Source organism: Mastigoproctus giganteus, chromosome 9 (genome assembly GCF_048544385.1).
Source record: "Mastigoproctus giganteus isolate SK-2022 chromosome 9, ASM4854438v1, whole genome shotgun sequence".
NCBI classification, from domain to species: domain Eukaryota; kingdom Metazoa; phylum Arthropoda; class Arachnida; order Uropygi; family Thelyphonidae; genus Mastigoproctus; species Mastigoproctus giganteus.
This window is the reverse complement of record NC_143583.1, coordinates 38901439-38910330: the sequence shown is the minus strand read 5'-3', so window position 1 is coordinate 38910330 and position 8892 is coordinate 38901439.

Below are 8892 nucleotides of genomic sequence, written 5' to 3'. Positions count from 1 at the left end.
TTCTCGAGAAATATCGGGTCCTTCATCCTGAAACATACATTCCACCACAGAACACACGCCATGTGCAGACCTATTATATTTGGCGCAATATGGCTCTAAATTGTTTATGCACTTAGACCCTTCGACAAATAACCGACAGTAAAGTAAATTTATTTTTTTAATAAATTAATTATTAAATTCATCAGTTATATCATTAATAAACTCAGTTTTGTCAAAGTTTGAGAACGATGATTACAAACTTTTGATACACTAAAGGGCGTCGGGATAAAGCGTTGTGTAGTTTGAAATGGGGCGATGCCTCCACAAGAAGCGTATAATTCGACTAACGAAAGACTCAAATGTAAGCTGGGAAAACCGTTTAAGGCACATTTGCAGAAATCCATTCCTAAACTGCGGGTTTAATTATACAGCGAAACACTAAACGCGGATTATTGTGAAGAGTGAATGTGGGAACCCTCTCGCAATTCAACTGCTAAAAAGTATTATTTTAAACGAAAGAAAGAGGATTAACTAAACCAACAATTCATTTTCGGACACTGAATGGAATATCAATATTTATTCAGAGAAAATACTCACTTTGAAGAAATGCTTTAATTTTACCCATCGTCTCCTCTTGTTCTGAAACTGATTTTATTATTTCTGGCACCTTTCACTTCCTAATATTTAATTCTGAGAACTATTCGATCTTCTTAAAGTAGTCTTAACACGTTCAGTTGAGCTGTGAGAGTGAGAAAGAGCGATTGTTGGCAGAGATGAACAGATGAATGGATTGAGGAATTGTTGTTACCAAACCCTAAACAACAATTCAATTCATTTGGATTGTAGTCGTAATAATAGGTTACGTCATCATTATTGGAATGGGCCAATCATGTTTGCTTCACCAGGAAAAAAAATAAATAAAATGAAAAAAAAAAAAAAAAGTGAGATTTAATGACAAAAATAGCTGAAAATAAAATCATTGAGTGATGTTCTGCTTAAATCCCCTTGTGGCGTTGATTCCGTTTGTGGGGAAACGGTTTCCATCGATAGCCTTGCTCTTAAATCGCCAATTCACACGATGTGCTAACAGAAACAAGAAACGTTTATTGCCCCTTCATCCATCTCGCGGTGTGTGCAGTTTTCTAAGCTTATTTAATTTTGTATGGGGAGATCCAACGCCCTGATGTGAGCTGCATAAGCGATAATTCGGACCAAACACTTTGGGTGTGGTGTACGGCTATTTTTTAATTTCCCTCTCTGATGAATTCTGTTAAAACGACCACCCGTCTTCATTTCAGCATAAAGACAGTTCTCGCTTTACGAGTTCCCGGGTTTACGAGTTTCTTTCCCCAAGTATCAACAAAATCGAAAACATGAACGATAATTACAAAAAATGAATGTTAAACATTCATAAATACCGCATTTCAACCCACGTGTGTACGTACTCAGCTTTACGATATTAATCCGTTCCAGAGACACCATCGTATCGTTAAAATATCATTTTTAAGGTCGTGCGCGTTATTTCTAAATTGTATTAGTTACCAATTCAAATCATTAAAGTGCACTACACTTTCATCGTTATCATGTTCCGTTATAAGAATCAGTTTTAAAACGCGTTTGTGATATTTTTCTAAAGCACATTTCTGGAGGTCACGACCATAAAACAATAAAAACAATTTGCACTTTGCGGTTTATGAGGCTTTTTCTGTTACTGCAAGCCACTATAAACGAGTAATAAACTGATCTTCTTGCATATGCGAAAATACCGATAGCTGGAATTGTGTGGTTTTTTACGTTATTATTGTGAAATGTATTTTCCCCTTTACTGAAATCTTCAATCACATGAAAACATAAAATTTTCCTAATCTTCTCCTCATTAATTTTTTTTAAGCTTCGTAAACTTGTTACTCCGCGCAATCGTGTTAGTTGCAATTTGTGTGTGCCGTTAAAAATTGTTTATTGGTGCAATCGTGAAATTTATAATTAAAAGAGAAGATTATTTTAGAACCAAACGGCTCTTCAAACATCTCTGAAGAATACGACTCCTTGTGCAACAAACCAACGAGTGCCGAGCCAATAATAAGTAATCAATATTTACAATGTTAATTTCAATTAATCATTTTCTCAATCTGTTTTTAAAAAATTTCGATTAAGTAGAGTGAAAATACGTAAAAAGAGAAACAAGTCCATTCATTGGCTAAATTGTTCCACCGAATGCCGTCCTGGATCTCACACAGGTGAACCACGTTCTTCTTGGCACTAACCGAAATCTTCTGTTAAAAAACATTTTTAGGAATACACATAACAAAAAAGCTTAAAATTAAGGTGATTTACAAATAAAAGTGGTAAATTATCTCTTAGACAGAGATAATTTACCACTAGGATACAGACCCCTCTCTCAAGCTGACTTCATAGGGGAACATAGAATGGACAGAGGACAATGATATGATTGCCAGCCTCCATCTCCGCGCAAAAGAAAAGGCGACAAGGAACTTAGCTCAATTTAATTAGTCTAGACCTTAGGCCGCGCTCCATCCGAAAGGAAGAGGGATACAAATTGAATTGGTGCGAGGGTCTAATCCCGTAATTCACAGAAGAGACTGAGAGAGAGAATATGAATGTCTCTCTGCTATTCTCAGAGCTGTTCCACCGAGTGTACCATGCATTTACAACCAAACCATAGATTGTTCTCCAGTCTACTGAAGCCACTGCCTCACCGGGCCCCACCCAATCTGAGCACGACCGAATACCTAACACCAACGCAGGGTTACCCCGTGCGAGGTCACACATAAGTCCAGTACGAATGACCAACAGGTCATCGGGCAATTTATCTGAAAAAACCTGTGTGGCATTTATAAGTTCGGTGCGATAAACACGGGCAATACCCAAAAGAGCGAATGTCTGGGCCGAAAGAAGATGTTTCTGTATTATTCAGTTTTAAGCCTTCATAAACTAATCTCTGGTGGCATGCGCGATTATGAGGAATAAAATTCTTTTGTGTAATAGATTTAAACGACGTCCCTTAATTCCCCCTTTCGCCCTGCTAACCCTGCGAAGCTTGGCCTAAAATAATTTAATTTTCTGGAGGAGTTTACTGATGAATGGGTTATGCACACACATCACTTCTACTGCTAGTAAGGTAGTTTCAATGCATCGTTTAAATTATATCTGATATTGTGAATACCTTCACAACGAGTTGCCGTGGTATTGCACTACCCCGAATAAGTAATGCTTCACCTATGGAGAAGACTAATGTGGAGTTATAATTCATAACTGTGTTTTTACTGTTGCAACAGCCGGGGTATCTGCCCACTCACCGACGAGAAACCAATACGCTTCGAAACCGTTCCGGCTGGAGAGGGGTTTTGATGGGGTCCTCGTTACCCCGAATAGGCAAACACGGTCTACTGTAATGGGAAAGGGTTGCTGACTAAGTTGGTTTATGAGTGGTTTAGTTCAGTGAATGAGTGCGAGGAGTAACTGTCCCTCTCCTCTTTGGACGGCGTTTCTTGCTCTCCCTCTCCTACCATCACTTTGCAAAGTGGAATAAGCATGTGGATAACACAGTGATTTATCCCACACTATTTTCCAAAGGTTGCCCACTGGGTGGTGGTATCCGCCAGGAATAAGTAACAGTAGTCTTCTCCTATGGTGATGCGTTACTTATTCCAGGTGGTGCACATTACCATGGCAACTCGTTACGAAGGTAATCGCAATATGAGATATAATTAAGACGATGCCAATTAAACAGATGCAATTACAGTAACCTCTACGTTAGTCATTCTACCACGATGCATGAGGCTGTTGCCCTAAAAGTTCGATGCAGGGCTCAGAAGATAACGGGGGTATATCTCGATAAGAATGCTGTGGGAAGAATAGATTTATGTTTACACTGAATTGATAATTATGTATAAAATAGTATTAAAGCTATAGAGAAACAATAATATTATATTTTCACACTACTTGACGATTTCACGGCTCAAAAATTAATTTGTGCGGTCTGTAGATGAGAGGATGGCTCTCCTCTCATCTAGACACCAATTACTGTATCAAATACGTCTAAATGAATAGTTTGCTGCACTGCCATCTATCATCTACAAGGAAAAGTACTAATATTCTTTAAATTTGCAATTGTTGCTTATAAATTAATCATTTTCTGCACGATGTTACTGGTTTTTTATTAAGCTCAAATAAACTTTAATCCCTTCATTTGGCAATGTGGTGGGGGGTGGTACAGAGATACAGGTGAAAGCATAACACACAAACGAAAATGAAATATTTCTCTCTAAAAGGATTGACAGAGATGTGTGAAGAGAGAAAAATATTGACAACTGATACCTCAAAAGAGGGTTCAAAACATCAGGGAAAGCAGAGATACTAAATGTTTTTCAAATATAGACATGTTGTGTAACTTTATAATTTTATAACGCGTGAAATGTAACGGACGGCATAAAATAATTAATTTCTTTCCTTTCTTAGATGGGAATGTTGAATAAAAGGAAAAAATGAACGTGTGATTGTATCAGGTTGAGTCCTGGTGATATTGAATTGTCCGGGTTCTTGCATTTCTATCTTCGTGGATAAAGATTTGAAATATGTACTGAATATGAATATTTAAATCACATTTTTCATGAAGAAAATTACAACAAGTAAACTTTAGAGCTCAAAAATAAAACTGATTTCGGTTATCAGCGTATTCTCTAGGGATATTTACTGGAATTTGTGGGTTGGTCACTCACACAGTAGCAAGGCTTTTGTGGATTTATTGGATGATTGTTTTCTACATCAGCATGTACGGGAGGCAACTAGAGGGAGTAATACTCTTGATCTGATTATCAGTAGTGATTCTTCATGCATCAAAAGAATCTGCAGGTAAAGGAACCACTAGGTGGCAGTGATCACAGTGTGCTAAAGTGGGATTTACTCAAGGAGGTAACTACCATCAGAGGTAAAGGGAAGGGTTTTTGCTTTCGTAAAGGCGACTACGATGGTCTCAGACAGTATTTAAATTCTATACAGTGGGACCAACTGATCATGGTACCAACAGCAAATTCAAAATGGGAAGCATTCAAAGAACTTATCGTGAAAGCTACTAGGCTTTACATACCAACTAAGAAATATTGTTCAAGGTTTAGGCCTAAATGGACGTCAGATGAACTAATGAGACATATGGCAGAGAAGAAAAATGCATGGGATACATATAAATTAATGGGTGACATGGAAGCCTATGATAGATATAAGCTACTCTGTAAACAAGTCACAACGGAGATTAGGAAGTCAAAGGCAGATTACGAGAAATCCTTGGCAAAGAGGCAAAGAAAAACAGGAAAGAGTTCTTTACCAATGAAAACTCTAGAAGGAAAGGGATGAATCAGATTGGTCCCCTGGATATTGATGGTTCAACTGTTGATGATCCTGCTCAGGTAGCTAACAAAGTAAATGAATATTTTGCATCGAAATTCACACATGAGGAGTTATTCAGTAAGGGGAATACCAGAGGTGATTTAAACTCTGGCAGTGAGCTGGATGATTTTGAAATAACTGAGAGGAAAGTGGAGGAGAAATTGTTGAGGATAAACATAAAAAAAGGCACCCGAGGTGGATGGAATCTATCCAGTTATATTAAAGGAGGCAGCAAAGGAAGTAAGCAAATGTACACTTTTTTCTGCAAAGATTTTCAGTTACTGAATTCGCGTCTTATCGGGCACGGTAGCGTCTACTACGGCTACGGGTTGCCGAAATAACAAAATTACCAGCTTGGGCAGAACCGCGGGCCGAAGACTGCGTAAATGAATCGGGATAATCAACATTACCTTCAAATTGCACTGTAATTTCCAAGAAAAAGTTTATAAAAAGAAAAAATCCAATGAGATTTCCTTTCGGCATAAAAAGAATAACCTAATTTTAAAAGCAAAAGAACTGTGGCTTTCCTTCTGGATTGCTTAATTGAGATTCAAAAGAGGGACTGCTCAGCAGCAATCAGAAAAGTGAAAAACTTTTCTATTTATAAAAGAAAATGTATTTATGTTTTCAATTCATACACAATTCATAAACTTTAATAACCGAAATCCTCAAAATCTTTAATTAATTAATTAAACCCGAACATCTAAACATAAATATATAAAATTAATATTCGAGGGTTTTGCGAAAGATGGATGTTCCGAAAACCGAGTGTATTATCTTTCATTTCTCTGTAGTGTCCGACTGCACTACCAGGTGGCGAGACAGGTCACTCAATATTAGAAATAATATAATTAAAATAATAAAAATATATTACTCTCATTAGAATTACATTATTATATATAATAATTAATAAATAATAAATTAATATATAAATCGTAATTAATGAATCTTTTCCTTTTATGTAGTGTTTGTCTCGCATTAAACCTCCGTCCGCTTAAATAATTATTAAATAATGAATCTATTTATTCGATCTAAATCATTCTGACAATGTTCCTTTCTTAGCAAGGATATCCTTGTAAAAACGAATTTTGACAAGCGTGTTCCAGGCCGAAATTCGAAACCTGCAATTTTCTCGATGTCCCAACTTTTTATGCTACTCTAACAAGAGATTCCCGAAATGGCTCAGTTTTTCTTTAATCTTAACATGGTCGCTGTAATGGAAATTATCAGAATTAATTTGTTTGAAATTAATAAACACAATACGAATTTACATTAATCACGAGGTGCTTCCTCACAAATTCGGTTCAAGAAAATTAATTGCCACCACCAATTCGATGGCATTTCTCACTTCTAATTAGGGTTAGTCTTTCCTTTTTCGTGCGTTTGCTCAGTTTTTGTGATGTCTTTGAATATAATCGCAAACTTTTAATTCTTTGGTTTAGAATATCTTGGATGGACGAAGCTCCTTTGTATGCTTTAGTTCCAAGAAATGTGTAAGTGCGGTGTACTTTGTATGCTCCAAGATCTATACATGGTTTAAATTTGAGAAAAAACTGTTTGGACAGAAATTTTGCTATCTCCAAACCTCGTGTCGTGGAAGAATTACGTGCATACAAATCTACTTTTACAAGGAATCACCCTGGAACTCTTGCTTCTGTAATTCTGGCCAAACGACTCATGATTAGGATTTGGTGTACGTTTTTCTCCTCTTTTCTTTTTCTTTTTTTCTTTTTAGAATTCGTTCTCTCTATACATATACTCACTGCCCTACCATTAATGTTGGACACCTGCCTTTAGACAAAAAAAAAAAAAAAAAAAAATCCAGTTTCTGGGGGAAAAACTTTGCTATCTACGCCTGAGACCGTCTAACTCAGCCACAGAATGAAAAAAGCCCATTCAAGTTCCTCGCGTCATCGACGGGATTCGAACCCGGTCCTTTTCCACCCAGTGTGGGGATGACGGTGACGATACCACTGTGCTACCTCGCAGACTTTTATCAATGTCAGCTGATATGTGCCTCTACTCGGCCTTTAACGCAGTCACAAGTTCGGCTTTGTTCTCGATGGGCGATCTCAACGTACACGTACCCGCCGATCCAATACATCCCAATTATGATCAGGGGTCATAGCAGAACACGGACCAATCCAACCTTTCCACACCCATGTCCTCAAACCACTCTGATAGGACCTGAGCAGTATGGCATGGCGCTTTGTCTTGCCGATACAGGTATGGGTCTTCCCCGATGTATTGCCATAATGTTGGAAGTGCATAATTGTCCTGGCTGTCCTGGTATTACACTGCATTAATTTTTTTGCAATAACGACTAATGGGCCCAAGTCAAACTTCGAAAGGGGACCCATACCATAATAACACTGACCCCACCAAACTGCATCGTTCGGAGGATACAATCAGGAAGGAACTCTTCCCCTGGCATTCGCCACACACAGGAACGACTTTCAAACTGGTAGAGCGCGAGCCTCGACTCGTCTGTCCATAGGACTGTTTTCCACTGCTCTACAGTCCAGGTTTCGCGCTCCGCACACCATTTTAATCGGCGTCTAGCATTTGTTGACGTGCTCAATGGGTTGTGAACAGCTGCACGACAATTGTAACCCATATCAATGGAGTGTCATTGATATTGTGCTAGCGCTGACATTAATCCCAATACTGTCACAGAGGATTTGTGTGACTTGAGACAATGGCAAATTACGATTTGGTGCACAGTTTTTCGGGATTTGCCAAGCAGCTTTTTTTTTGACAGATTCAGTCCCATTCTTTTTACATTTGCACATGACGTCACTACCCGCTTACTTAGGAATCTTAGAGTGACTGCATCTCTAGTACAGAAAGCTTGCTTATGTGGCATCCTTCAATCATTCCACGTTGGAAGTCTGTTCATTCTGTTCTATTCGAAGCCCAGTGTGCATATTTATAACAGGTTCTGCAACGTGTGTCATGCATAGGAACTGTTTCCCCATCCATGGAGAGGTATCCGGATATTATTTAACACAGCGGCTGAGTTTGTAGTTCTCAGGAGTAGATAACAAGGTTTTTTTTTCCTACAGAAATGTGGTTTTTTCATCTAGCAAAACAGGCAGATCAACCAGAATAGACACGCACTTTACAAATACACAAAAACACAAATGGGTATATGTAAGAAATTTCTGGTGGCCAGAATATAATAATCACAATTAACGAGATATTTCCTCTGCGGTTTCTGAGATTACATCAATCCTGAGGATTCGAAACAGCTGAATTTCTCGCTCACACGGAACCAACAAGGGTGTAGCCCATATTAAGAGGATCAGCGATTTCTGCTGTCCAACAACAATAATAGCAAAAGTGGTGCCAACAGCTATCACGAACAATTCAATTATTTCTCTTCATTCTATTGTTAGTGTTTCCTTCTCCTTGTACCGGGTGGTTATAAAATACACTGATGTGCAAAACTTAAGGAACAACACTATTTCTGAAGGTTACAACCACAAAATCTTTACTTAAGATACTCTT